Source organism: Nyctereutes procyonoides, unplaced genomic scaffold (assembly GCF_905146905.1).
Source record: "Nyctereutes procyonoides isolate TBG_1078 unplaced genomic scaffold, NYPRO_anot_genome, whole genome shotgun sequence".
Taxonomy (NCBI): domain Eukaryota; kingdom Metazoa; phylum Chordata; class Mammalia; order Carnivora; family Canidae; genus Nyctereutes; species Nyctereutes procyonoides.
The window spans coordinates 9,671,748-9,686,886 of record NW_026575048.1 but is presented as its reverse complement, the minus strand read 5'-3'; positions in this window follow the sequence as shown (position 1 = coordinate 9,686,886).

Below are 15,139 nucleotides of genomic sequence, written 5' to 3'. Positions count from 1 at the left end.
GAGAGCTACTGATACTAAACCCAAAAAGCAATTTTAGTATGAGTAATTGCAATTACGTAAGAGTAAAATGAAATTATTTTTTATTTCATTTAATGTAAATTATTTGTTCAAAACTCTATTGAGTTATTAGGATAATAAGTACTTACCAAATTGTTTGCAATTTTTTAATGAATAAATGGAATTGTTAGAGACTTCTTGGACCTAAGATGTTCCACGAAAAAAACAGACCAGTAAGATGTTAAATGAACTATTCACTGAGCAAGTTTGAAAACAATGGTGCAAGTCATTCCAAATACATTTCTCAATTATCATATATAAATTTTATTGGAGTGAAACTTTTATTCAACAGATAAAAATATTTATATTGCAAAAGGATATATTTTCCCCTAGATTTAGGTAGCTACTTAATGGCAGGTTGTTCTATCTACAGTGTCTATATTCATGGTAAAAAGATAAACTAATTATTATTCTCAAATTCTTTTACAAAATACATATTTCTATAGAAAGGTTAGAAAGAAAAGAAATAGCAGCTGCTAAACAATTTCCATAATTATGGAAATTAGGTGTGATCTTCATTCTCTTGGTGGATTGCCAGTGTGTCCAGCTGGTAGAAACAATTGGTCAGCTAGGCATGGAGAGGGGCACTGTTGGTTTTTACAAAAGACTTATAAATGAAGCTTTCATGTTTTTAAGGAATTTTTCTGTGTATGTAATCTATTTTCCAATTTCCTTTTCATTATGAAAATATCCACCCATTGCAGTAGACTTAGAGAATACAGAAATGAGAAGAGAATGGAAGTGATTTATAGTTTTATCACTCCTATTCATTGTTAACATCTTGGAGTATACCATTTAATTCTTATTGTTTTCTAATTAATGAGTATTTTAAAAATATGGTTGGAATCACATTGTGTAAAATTGATTATTATCCTTTTCTCATCATAAGCACTTTCCATAAAAGTATGTGGTCTTCATAAAATAATTTTAATTGTGGCATGTTGTTCTAATTAGCTACATTATCACAAATTATTATGCTATTTTTTAAAAATATTGAACATTAAGATTTGTTTTTTTTTAAACTTCATTCTGACAACTAATAATATCAAGTTAAAGAAGAAGGATACATAGGTTATTTAGGTGGCTCTCCAGAATCCACACTAAGCTGACAATAAAAGAATAAAAAAAGGCATAACCTCAAAATAAAAGAAAAGACGAGGAGAATGGATTAGGAGATGACAAGAGATGAATTTCAAGAACATTTCAGAAATCATAAGATAAATAGATGGTTTGTTTTGTTTATGAGGTTGGAGAAAGCAGAATTCTAAACTTTTATCCAGGGACTACTCATTGCAGAGGAAATGGAGAATAGGACTTTCTCAGTATTCTGAATAGGAGCAACTCGGATGCAGCAATAAGAGGCAACACAGAGGCAGTGAGAATATACCTAACATACTATATATGGAAAATCCAGAATTCTAGTTACTAATATTAACAGTGCCCCCTCAGTAATTATTTGACTGTTAACCAATTTGACCATATTGTATTCTACAGAACACTCCACCACCAACAGTAGAATGAATTCTTTTATTCAAATCAAAGTGAAATCGTCATCAATGTAGACCAAACACTGGGGCATAGAAAGACTCTTGATAAACTGAAAATGATTGAAAATATATATGGTTTGTTTTAATATCACAGAATAAACTAGAACTCAGAACAAATTAATATCTGTAAAATCTCCAAATATCTAGAAAACTACACATAAGTAACTGAAAGTCAATGAACTAAAAAAGAAAATTAAAAATATAAATTTTGAAGAGCGTGAACATTTGTAAGATGCAGCTAAAAAAAGTGATTAAAGGGAAATGTAGTGCTTTCAAGTATTATAGGGAAAGAGACAAAAGATCTGAAACCAGTGACCTAAGCTTCTGCCTCTAGAAGCTATAAGGAAGAAAATCAAAGGAAACAGGAGAAAAGTAAAAGGAGAGTAGAAAGAAATAAAAGAGAAAAAATGCACACAAATAGAAAAACTCTAATGGAAACAAAAGGTGGTTGTTTACTAATTTCACCCGTATTTATAGATCACTAGCTAAGTTGATCAAGAAAGTCTGAGAGGAAACACAAATTAATTACTCATCTTTGGAATGAAAGAGCCTCCATCACAGGGTTTTGGAATCATGGGTGAGAAGTGCAGCATACTCCAACAAAATAAGCCTTTAACTAGAGAAGTCATCAAAAATGATAATTGAACATTTGTCTGGAAAATTCTGTAAAGGGCTACAGCAAATGTAAAAACATCCTTTTCCGGTTTTCTGTTTATTCTAGTAAGAACAGCAAAAGTCATTGGTGTTGGAGCTACAACTCCCTCTCTCTCCACACTGAAGGTTCATCTTACAGAAACTACATTGGGGGTCTTCTCCAGGAGGGGGTAACTAAGAAAATGGCCAGGCACCTCTGGGGATGGGGTCTGTCTCCTTTGAGCTCTGGGCCCAGAGCTCTCTCTGCTGAGAGCAGACCTCTAGTATTTGTCATCTCTCACCCCCATGCTGCAAAGTCTCTTTTCCTAGCTGGTACTGCTTAGGGGACTGACACACAGCTCTTCTCCTCTACCCATCCACTGATCATGGGGTGCAGATTCTGCTTGAGGCTGAGAATACGGAAACTCTGTCACCCCTGCTCCAGCTCACTTAAAAGGTAGAGCTTCCATGTCTAAGTGGGCAAGCCCGGAGGAGCAAGGGCTACCACCTCCACTGCCCCCAAGTACCCACTCAAACAGCAGTGGTGTCCCTCTGGAAATAGTAGGCCACTCTTGTTTACGCTCCCCAGATGCAGTGTTACAGAGGTTCTGCTGAGAGGTGCTCACAGGCCAGAGGCCCTCAAGCTTTGCCTGAGGGTACAAACTTTATTTGGAACAAAGCATGGAGAATTCCATGCTTAAGGGTGCTTAAAAAACAAACAAAAAACCAGGACATCTGGGTGGCTTAGTGGTTGAGTGTCTGCCTTCGGCTCAGGTCGTGATCTCATGGTCCTGGGATGGAGTCCCACATTGGGCTCCCCCCAAGGAGTCTGCTTCTCCCTCTGTAAATATCTCTGCCTCTCTCTGTATGTGTCTCTCGTGAGTAAATAAAGTCTTTAAACACACACACACACACACACACACAAACCTTGAGATCATTTGAAGAGCACTGAGAAGGACCTTCATGGCTCAGTAATACCACTGGTAACAAGTGAAAGGGAAGAGCGACCTAATCAGGGAAAGAGAAAACCAAGAAGAGCCTTCCTGGAATCACTATCAACCCTAGAGGTCAGTAGTAAGTTTATGTACCATGTACCAGGCTTCGTCAGTCAAATAGGACTTGGGACAAACTTGGAAACATTCCATAAACCACCCATAGTACCTTCCTCACTGGGTCTAGGGACTTTTACACCAAGTCTCATCAAACACTGGCTAAACAATAGCTACTCCTCACCAAGGACAGCAGCTTCTAGGAAGCCAGATGCATCCCTGGCTGTCTGGAGGAGATTGTGCATGCAAGGATGCACCCAAGATATAAAAATGTGTATGCTGCATGATTCAGTGTGTATGTTTCAGTGTGATGCTAGATGAAGAAAACAAAAATCAAGAACAAAGAGCAAAACTAATCTACAATGGAAAAAAAAAATCAGAGTATTGATTTTCGTTACCAGTCAAGGCCAAAAGGAACATGGAATGATCTTAATGTTTTAATTATTTACAGGGAAAGATCCAACCAATATAAACATTTTCCAAAACTCAGTAGGGATACATTTACATTTTTACATTTAATTAATTTTATTTATTTATTTATTTATTTATTTATTTATTTATTCATTTATTTTGACACACAACAGGTTAATATCTTTAATATGTAACAAGCTCATACAAATTTATCAGACCCTGGTAGATAAGAGCAAATTCACTTCAAAAATATATAAATAGATACAGAGTTCTATTTAATGATTTCAGTGTTGAAGTACTTAGAAAGGGTGTACCTGTGTCCGCATTTAACTTTGAAGGGCACCAAGAATCGGTTGGATTAATGGATATGTAGAATACATAAGAAGAAAATATTTTAATGGTACAGTCTGAGTGGTGAAATACAGATGTTCAAAGCACATTTTTTCAACTTTGTTTTACGTTTGATTTTTTTCTTAATTATGGGAGGATAAAACTGACAACAAAGTTTTTTGGACAATATACAGCAACTGGCACTCATATTGGCAGTGGAAAAGTTACAGTGGAATGTAAGATAATTCACACTTTGAAAAACAGTTTGTCAATTCAGTTAGCATAGTTAACACATACTTACCAAAACCATAATTCCATTCATTTTTGTGAATTTACAAAGAGAATTGAAAACACTTGTTCAGAGGTTAGTGTCAATCAGCTTTTGCTGTGATAGCAACAGAAATATATTTCTCACATATATTGTTGGAAGCTAGAAGTCCAACATCAGGATGCTGAAATGGCCCTGTTCTGGTGAGAGCTCCATTCCTGGCTTGCAGATGGCCACTTTCCTACTGTTCTCACATGGTAGACAGAGAGAATAAGAGTGCTGTCTCTTTTTATAAAAGTGTTAATCCCATCATGAAGGCTCTACCCTCAGGACTTCATGTAAACCTGATTACTTCCCCAAATCCCTATCTGCAAATACCATCATACTGGGGATTAGGATTTTAACATATGAATTTAGTTAGGGGACACAATTCAGTTCTTAGCAGTCAATATAAAAAATATTTATTACAACTTTATCTATAAATGCCCATGAAAGCAACCCAATGTCCATCAACAGGTGAGTGGATAAACAAATTATGATACATAAATCCCATGCAGAGTATTCAGTAGTAAAGAAAACTCAATTATTGCTATTTGCAACAACAAAGATGATTCTTAAATGCTAAAAAAGCCAGATAACAAGAATACATGCTGTATGATTCCATTGATGAGGAAGCCTCAAAAATATATAATGATAGTACAGATCACTGGCTTCCTGGGACAGTTGGGAGAATTTGGGAGAAATTGAGAAGAAGCACAGGGAATTTGGGGGGCAATGATAATGTTCTATATCTTGATTATGGTATTGGTTACATAAGTATACACGCTTGTCTAAAGAGAGTGAATGTACGTTTATGTGACTTATTTTAGCTAAATTACATATTATTTTATTAATAAAATATGGGCAATAAGATTTTCTGGAGCTTTCTTATAATTTTAACTTGAACTTTAACTGTAGAGGGAGGATATTTTAGTTACTCGAAAACTTTGACTTGGTTATGGTGAACTTCATAGCTGTTCAGAGAATGATGGGAAGCATGGAATTATAAACAATTTAATATAAAATGGACTTTGAAAACCGTTGATGACCAATGTTTCCATATTTAAAAGTTAGGATTTTCAGATAGGGAAACCATTAACAAATAATAATAATAATTCACTTTTGCGTGACACTTTAAAGTTCATAAAATTCTTTGTATAATTGTATCATGTAATACTTAGCATAACTTTTATATTAAAGACGAGTAGAGATGCTTATCCACTTATATGTCTTGCCTAAAGAAACTTTAAGTGGAGAGAATTTGATCCCAAGTCTGGCTGAATCCATGGGTAGCTGGATAATTCATCAAGACAAGTGTCATGCCCTAGCTGATAAAACTCTTTCCTCTCTTCTTGCCAACCAGTTGAGATGGGCCTTTTTTGTTCCATTGTTTCTGAGATATTTGTGTTTTGGTTTCAAAAATATAAGTTAAGGATTCCGCTCCTATTTGTTTCTGACGTTTGAAAACCTAGAATCATTGAGGGGAAATAAACTAAAGTATCTCTATGTGGAGAGGATATGGAGTTGAGCACTTTGAATGATACACGATACTGATATTTGGTTTATAGAGCTCACAGACATGCACGTGTATGCATGCATGTGTGCGTGTGCGTGTGTGCGTGCACCTGTGTGAGGGCACACAAGTTTGTGTGGATGTATATATGGGGTACATGTGTGCCTATATGATAAAGTATGCCTGTCCCATAGTATGGGTTAAGTCAGTATTGGTTCTTTTGTTACCTGCATATTGTCTCCAACAAAAGAACATTTAAGCACAATGTTGTAGAGCAATATCCATGCTAGGTGACTCTTCCTGAACGTTACTGCCATTATTTTAACAACGGCTATGGGAAAAGCAAGTAAAATGGTTTGTTTTGAATATTTTGCTGAAGTTTTATCCAATGGATGATATTGTATCCATTTACTCCCATGAATTTTTTGTTCTGTCATTGAAGGGTGAAAACTAGGATCAGGTTCCATACGCACACAAATACATGCTCGTATAAGAGAAAAGATGAGAATGCACACATATATTTAATCTTTGATGCAAGTGCTTGTCTTTCAAGCTTAATTGCTACTGTATCTTCTCACAACTGGACTACGGTAATAACACAAATATTTGGCAGTGGCAGTCTTTTTCAAGTAAGTGAAAGTAATCAGAAAGCTAGTAATAGAGATGAAGAGAGTCAGTCATGCTTGCTTTCTAAATAAATGCCAGGTCAGGCCACAGGTAAGATTGTTGTGTCTGTGAAGACTACTAAGCAAGTAAGTCCAAATACACTTTTTTATTGTACGCTGACCACTGGCTTTCTTTAGCAGAAATCTAGGAGCAGTGAGTAATCAGTCTATTCACAAGTGTGCTTATCCAATATGCCACAATTTATCTAAGCTGGATTAACCTCTCATTCAGAAAACAGGAACTTTGCTGACTCCTTTAAATAGTCCTTTATATCTCCCTATACTGTAAAGTCTTCACAGGCAAGGGCGTCTTCTGTTAGGCTCTGAATCTGCAATGCCCAGCGTAGTGCCTGTGAGGGTAGGCACATGCTGAACAACCTTCAGGTTGACATTTACTTCAAGAACCAATGCCTTATCATAAAGCATCACTCTCAGGCTTAGCTAGAAAGAACTAGGATCTTCCGTTATTTAAGCCAATACGCTTTTGCTCAGTCAATAGGCCAGACCTGTTTTTCCTACAGGACAAGCACAAGACAGTAAGACATTATCACAATATCTCTGGAGCCATTCACATTTCTGAGCCCTTAGTATGGGCTAAGTATTTTGCTAAAGACATCTGTGTTTTCTCTTACTTAAGTCTGACTTGAATCCAGCTGATAGTAGAGACTCTCAGTGACCTCATTTATAAATTGAAGAGACTAAAACTCAGAGAAGGTTGTTAGCTTGCCAAGGACAGAGCAAGAGATTATTAAGAAAGGATTGGAGCTCAGAAACTTAAAGACACTGAAGTCCACATTCTTAACCCATTCAATAGCCCCCTGGACTGATTTATTCTCTTGTTGGCAATAGAAACATACTCAATAGCAAACAGTGTCCACTCTTTCTGATGTCACTTTTCCTGTCAATGTCCAACTTTAATTTTGAAAATATAAATTTGATCTATATCAATCAAAAAATCTATTGATTTATTTTAATCAATAAAGCATTTATTTTAAATGCTTGAAATTCATTCATATATTCACTCATTCATTCACTCATCAGTTGCTATATTTCTTCTATATACTATGCATTATTTTCAAATTAAAGAAATTAAAAATATAAAAGGGATCAGTTCCTTGTCCTATAGGAACTCACTCTTAATTAGGGAGATAGATAAACAAAGATATTACAACACACACAAAGAAGAAAAAAGCTGTAGCTAACCTTGCCTTGGCTATTGCCATTAACATTACCAGAGGGTAAGAATATTCTAGGCCGAGGACCAGTATATGTTATATAAAGTAATTAAGAAGCTCTGTATAGGTTAAGTACCAGGTAAGTAGGTTCGGTAGGAGATGAGACTACAAGTGAAGGGCCACAGGGGGGTGCAGTTAGTTAAGCGTCCAACTCTTGGTTTTGGCTCAGGTCATGATGTCAGGGTCGTGAGATGGAGGCCCACATCAGGCTCCTCACCCAGCATAAAGTGTGCTTGATTTTCTCTCTCCCTCTGCCTCTGCCTCTCCTTCCTACACTGTGCACTCTCTCAAATAAATAAGTAAATCTTTAAAACAAAGTGAAGGGCCACAGTTGCAGTCAGAGAACTCTAGGTTTCTGGGTAGCCATGCTGGTGCCAGGGACATATTGAAATGACCCCAAACACAAAATAAACATCTTTTAGCTTTGTTTTTAACTGAATGAGATGACAAGAAAGCATCCTCACCCCATCATTAATGCTCACATTGCCTGCAACCTCAGGAAATGACAGTTGAGACTAGAATGTAAGATCAGAATATAACATTTATTGGTGTCATGATTTTATATGTTGAATATCAGTTGAATATATACTACTGAAAATTCATGTTGTTGATGGTAAGTGCAACAAGGTCCAGTCCCCTCTCATAGAAGCTGAAATCACTGGCTCTGCAGCCAAAATACTATTCTGTCCCAAGAGTGGAGCACCTTATAGTTTGAATGATATTGGTCAGTCTATTCTATGCCTATCTGTATCTTACAGGAGTGGGAGCCTCCAACAGCACTCTCCTTACAAAGGAGAACCAACTGTCATAACCATAAGATTTGTGAGATCATCTGCAGGAGCCATAACCAGTGCTGTTCAGGGAAGATGTCAGATTGTAATGAACATTTATGGGAAATAGATATTAAATACAAATCCTTCAAAGAACATCGTCAAATTAAATTGACTTTTAAATAAATCACCTAAAGTTTGTGTCAGACTCAGACCAATTAAACACAGGGAAGAATGTGTTGGAATATCAAAGCGGAAAAAAAATGAAATAAAAATTTTATAAGTAGATGTGATTTATGTGGTTACTAATCTAGGTAAGTTAAATTAGGACTCTGATCTAAAAGGTGGTTAGTGTAAATAGCATGGGTTTTGGAGTCAAATAGACCTGCATTGTAGTTAGTAGGACCACCTTTATGTGGATGACTGTTAATAAGTGGTCAAGTACTTGGTAAACAATTTAACTTCATCCAGTTTCAGTTACTATTTCTGTAAAATGGAGAAAATAATACATAAAATAAAATAATCATTTTATATAAAGATTTGAAATGATGTATCCAAACCATAGCATTTGTTATAGGGAAGTTCAGTGAATGCTAGCTGTTATCAAAATGTTTATTAACCTTTTAATAGAATCATATATTTCTAACATAGGATGAATAGATTTTAGATAAGAGATGTCTGATTTTTAGCTTTAGCAAAGCCACATAACATAAATATTTATAAAAATAGTGAACAAACCATAAAGTTATTTACAATATAAAATACCCTATAAAGTATGATATAATGGCCATTTGTTCATTAGACAGATATTTACTTAATACCCACAATGTGCCAGGCAATTTTGTAAAAATCTAGAGAAATGCCAATAAACAAACAAATCAATCCCTGCCACACAAGACATAATATTCTAATGGAAAGATATGAAATAAATTGTTGAAATATAATGTTGTAAGTTCTAGGAAACATATAATTTCCAAGAATATAATTACAAGTTTTAGGAAAAAATATATGTGTATTAGAAAATATTTTAGGGATGCTTGGGTCGCTCAGTGGTCGAGCATCTGCCTTTGGCTCAGAGTATGATCCTGGGTCCTGGGATCGAGTCCCATATTGGGCTCCTGCAGAGAGCCTACTTCTCCCTCTGCCTGTATCTCTGCCTCTCTCTCTCTCTCTCTCTCTCTCTCTCTCATGAATAAATCAATAAAATCTTTAAAAAAAATAAAAAAAGGTATTTTAGGTAAGATAACCAGGGAAGGTCTCTGAGAGAGAAAGCTTTGAGCGGAGATCTAAAAGATAAAAATAACCCAGTTGTGCAAAAACCTGCAGAAAAGGATTTTGAGAAGAGCAAATGCAAAGACCCAGTGGTTGAGCTGTGCTTGAAGAAGAGCAGTGGAACCAGAGTGGTCAAAGTAAAATAATGCATGAGGAAGCAAGTGACAGATGATGGGTTTGAAGAGTATGGCAGGACCTGATCATGTCAGGTCATGTGGGCTACAGTAGACTTTAGATTTACTTCCAAGTTTGACAGTAAGTCACTAGAGGAATTTAATCAGATTTCTCCCCCTGCCCCTGAATTCTTTGAAATTACACACTAGAGGTCTTTATATCCTTCTCTGTTTCTTGAACTGCGTTTTATCTAGGATCAGGTTTGGTTTTGATTTCTTACTCTTATCTTTTTCCTTATTTCACAATTATTTTTGGATCTTTCCTTTTTCCATTCATATTTGGGAATAATAAGACAAAAATATGGTTGTCAACTCTGTATATATAGTACAAATTTTCAACCAGAAAGACGTTATTTTAGGATGAAATTTTATCATGCTATAACTCCTAGAGAAACCTAAAGTATGTGAATGATAATTTTCTTATAAACTGCCAATTTCTTATCAGATAATCTGTTTATTTATTTTTTAAAGGAGACTCCCTACTCCCATTTAGTGTACCTTCTGCATTGTTTCTTAAGAAGTTACATAAGGAAAAATCTAGTAAGAAATGTAGAGTAAACCCCAAAAGAGGAAAATACAGATTCCAGAAAATGGTAGAAAAACATTGCAGAGAAGTTCCAGAACGAGAGCTGGTTGGCTGCAGTCAGCTGGTCAACCATTCAGTGATGACAATGGAGAGTAGCAAGGAAATAGCAAATGTCTAGATGTAGAACCCATGGCTGAAATGTTTGTGTATAGTTGTATAATAAAGGTAGAGAATGCTGCAGGTAGCTCCTTTCCCTGGCTTCACTTCATCTGAAGTAACATTATTTCAACCAATACATTGTCCTTTTATCCATTTACTTTCTCTTCCCTAAAGGAATTATTTGATTGGTAGAGAAAGGATTGACTGATTCTTTTGCTTCTTTCTCATTGAGTTGGTCTACCTACCAGACCATGAGCCATAGTGTACCATTGGTGATAAGGTAAGAGTGTAAAGACTCTGCCCAGGCACCAGGCATGAGTTACTTAGCACTGCCAGACAATGGCTGGATGTCTATATCTAATTAAAAAGTTCATAATATGCTCAATCAACCAAAACACAAAAGCCACCCATAGAGCTACAATAAAGATAATTTTTAAGTCCTCCCTCTCTCTCAGTTCTAAGGTCTTCAACTCAGGTGGTTAGAGGTATGTCATAAATAGGCATACGTGTAAGACATTACAAGTCTGGTTCTACCTTAATAAAGAGAATAGCACAATAAAGTGAGTCAAATGAATATTTTGGCTTCCCACGGTATATAAAAGTTATGTTCACACTATAGTCTGGTAAGTGTGTAATAGCATTATGTGCAAAAAAAAAAGTACAGACCTTAATTAAAACGACTTTATTGCTAACAAACGCTAACCATGAGCTGAGCTGTCATTGAGTTATAGTCAGTGATCATCAGTCATTATAATAAATATAAAGATACAATCTGAAATATTGAAAATGTGACACAGAGACATGAAGTCAGCAAATACTGTTGGAAAAATGGTGCCAATAGATGCGCTCGATGCAGGGTGTTAGAAACCTTCAATTGGTAAAAAGCATAATTATCTAGAAAACACAGTAAAGTATAATAAAATGAAGTGTGCCTGTACTGGGGCTTCGACACCCCAACAGCAAGGAACAAATGCAGCTAGAAATATCTCATAAAGCAAAACTTACAGAAGAAATAATATCTGAATGTAATATGCTATTTGGTTATAAAGAACAAACTGGTTGTCATGATGTCCTCATTTTTTTCACTAATGTTAACTTGTGGATCAGTTCACAAACAGTGAATGCTTGACCATTCTAGAATAGGATGAGGATATTGTCAGTATTAACAATGAAAACTAAATCTTTATTAAAAAAAAAAACCCTAAAGTTGATAAATCAGAACAACAATAAATTTATAGCACTTAGAGATAGATAAATGAGAAAATTTAACCATAGAAGTAATTACATGTATTTTCTTTTGAGAAGTGGACAGTAATGGAAAGGGCAGCATTCATTTTGAGCTCTTTACTGCTATTTAATATTTTGTTAACCTTAGTTATTTCCTAGTTTGAGGCTCAGAGATCATAATATAAGGAATTAAATGTTTTAAAGCACAATATTTTTTTTTAAGAGATGTGTATCTAGCTTATAGAATGCATTGCTTTGTTTTTATACTTCTGGCAAGGAAGGACAATAGAAATAAAATCCAAATTTCCATAAAAATCAGAATGATGTAGAGCTACTCCAAGAGACCAGAAGCTGTAAAAATCCAGAGAAAACTAAAAAAGCAAACTCCAGGCTGCGTCTTAAAGAAAGTTTCTCACAGCAGTTAGTGCTACCCCATTCTGCCAATGATGTTTCACGGCCAAAATTAAGACTCTGCTCCTCCTCAAAACCCAGGAATATTGAGGATATGTACTTGTAGCTATGATCCTAGAGAAAGAAGTTAGAATCTAGAAGGTGGCTCTTTTCCCATGGCTGCCATCAAAACAGTCTCTTCTACCAGGAAGCTTGGTGATGGACACTAGAGCACGAGTTCAGTAAAAACTCACTTGTTTTTTTACAACTTCGGAAATGGCAGCATTAGACTCCTAGACATCTAAAATAAATGCTAGAAATGGAATATAAAACATAACATAAAAATCTTAAGTAATTAAATGTAATAAAGACATGAAATAACATAATCAAGCTGATTTTTATGAGACTGAATGGCAATCCTGAATATGAGCAGAACGCAACACTTCTAACTGACGTATCAGAAATGTTGGGGTCTGGAAGAAACATCCGGAAAGCAGTGTCATTTTCACTGATGATGTTTAGAACACATTAAGAAATAAAGCAAGACTGAGTGTCAAATGAGCCTTAAATCTATCCTCGGGCCTAGGAAACTTAACTCCCTTTGTCATAGCAGTGCAGAACAACCCAGCCAGGCTTCAAGACGGAGGGCCTCCTGCTTCTTCTAAGTTAGCTGGACCCAAACTGCAGAACTGACTTAAAAATGTCAGCCTTGCTTCTTTTGCCAAGTTGTTGCCCCTGGAATTCACTCCACTTCCTTTCTTTGTGGCAGTGCCAGCAAAGTGATGGAGAAGTGATGGAGAAAGTGATGAAGAAACTCCATCAGTGGGAAAAGAATCAGGGATGGAGAACAGATTTTTTTCCTCCCTCAATGAGCATATGTATGATAGTAGAGAAAAAAGAGGGTAGCAATATTCGAATGGAGGATGACTGAGAAATTTCTAGAATTGGAGGCAGGCATGAATCTTCAGAACTTAGAGGCACAAATAATTCCCTCTAAAATAATCAAAGATAGTTCTACATATTTTAGAGAAACTTCAGAACACTAAATATGGAGATCTTAAAAAACATCAGAAAGGATAGATTATTCACAAAAATTGTTTCTTAGACTAATTCCACCATAGCAATGGAGCCTCCAAAGTTTTAAGAACGTTACTTATAATTATTGAGAGGCAAAAACAAAAAGAGATTTTCAAAATACTCTCAATTCAGAATTTAGACTCAGATATACTTTGAACAAATGAAGAGATTATGAAACTCAATAGTAATCATGAAGTTTAGGTCCAAAAAATAAGGTGTCTCTTTACAAGGATTATTATACACTAATCTCTTTGAGTTCTTAATAATGTTGAAAATTTTGGATATTTATTTAGTGATTTAAAGTGGAATTAGAATTGTTTATTGAGAAATACATGTCTGTTGACTTAAAATGTTGACCTCAGTGACCTCATTTGTATTATCCTGTGCTGTGTGCCAGTGGGCTCATGTGTCTTCTTATTCAGGAGAATGAATTTTTCTCTTTTGCTGAGAATAAAATTCTCATGACATGTTACAATTGTCTTTCCTTTTTAAATATGCCTGCTTTTGGGGATCCCTGGGTGGCTCAGTTGTTTAGCGCCACCTTCAGCCCAGGGCGTGATCCTGGAGACCCAGGATCGAGTCCCACATCGGGCTCTGGCACTGGGCCTGCTTCTCCCTCTGCCTGTGTCTCTGCCTCTCTCTCTCTGTCTTTCATGAAATAAATAAATAAATAAATAAATAAATAAATAAATAAATAAATAAATAAATAATAAGCAAGCCTGCTTTAGGATTTTCTCAGTTTCTTACTTGTGGGCTAGTTACCCTCATCACTGGATCTTCTCTAAATCCACTTTCATTTATCTAATTTCCTACGCCTTCATCTCCACCAAAGCAAAACCTCTCTTTACCAGGTGACCCATTTCATAGTTCAAGTTTTATTAATTGCTGAAGAAATAAGGAAAATAAGCTTTGTTCATTTTCTGTTCACATTGGGGTTGATGTATTTGAATGCATAAACTAATTAATTTTTATAGCTAAAGTGAACCTGGAAAGCCCACTTTACTTCAGGGAGTGGAGTTCCATTTCTCTATTCATTCAATAGAAATTTGTTAGGTCATCATAGTATAAGGTAGGCATGAAGAAAATGAGTTCCACGTTACATGTGTGTGTTGGGAGGGGATTTCTGCTCGTATACAAACAACGAATGATGATACAGGAAATGTGATAATATTGTTTGGTATGAATTGGGTATGGAAAAAATATTAAAAGTTGGTCAACAGTTCTAATGCAGGGCTTTTGGAAAGATCCACAGAGATATATGGCATCTGTGTTAGGTAACAGTGCCTAGAAGTTAGGAAAGTAGCCAAAGGGTGTACTTAAAATAATTCCATCCAGAAAGAATAGCTTTTTAAAAGTATTCAGAGACATTCTAAAGAGTTTATTAGGATTAGCAAATGAGAAGTGGCTTGAGGTGGGAATTAGGGCAACCTATTGAAGTAGAGTGGAAGAGTGCTGTCTCAGAAAGCTTCAAATGTTATGCTGAAGAGTGGTTTGTTTGTTTGCTTGTTTTGTGAGCTCTACACCCAACATTGGGCTTGAACTCATGAACCTGAGATCAAGAGGTGCATGTTCTACAGACTGAGCCAGCCAGGGGCCCCTGTGCTGAAGATTTTTACATGATCATTCTGTATATGAATGAATGGAAGAAATGAAGGGGGTCATGTCAGATATTATACAGCTATTCCAGGAACAGCAATCAGATGAAGACTTTTTATCTCCATTCCAATGGATTTTTTGCTGCTCCACAAAACAACTGTTAAATTTTGCCAGGAGTCAGAAAGACAGATCATAATTAAAA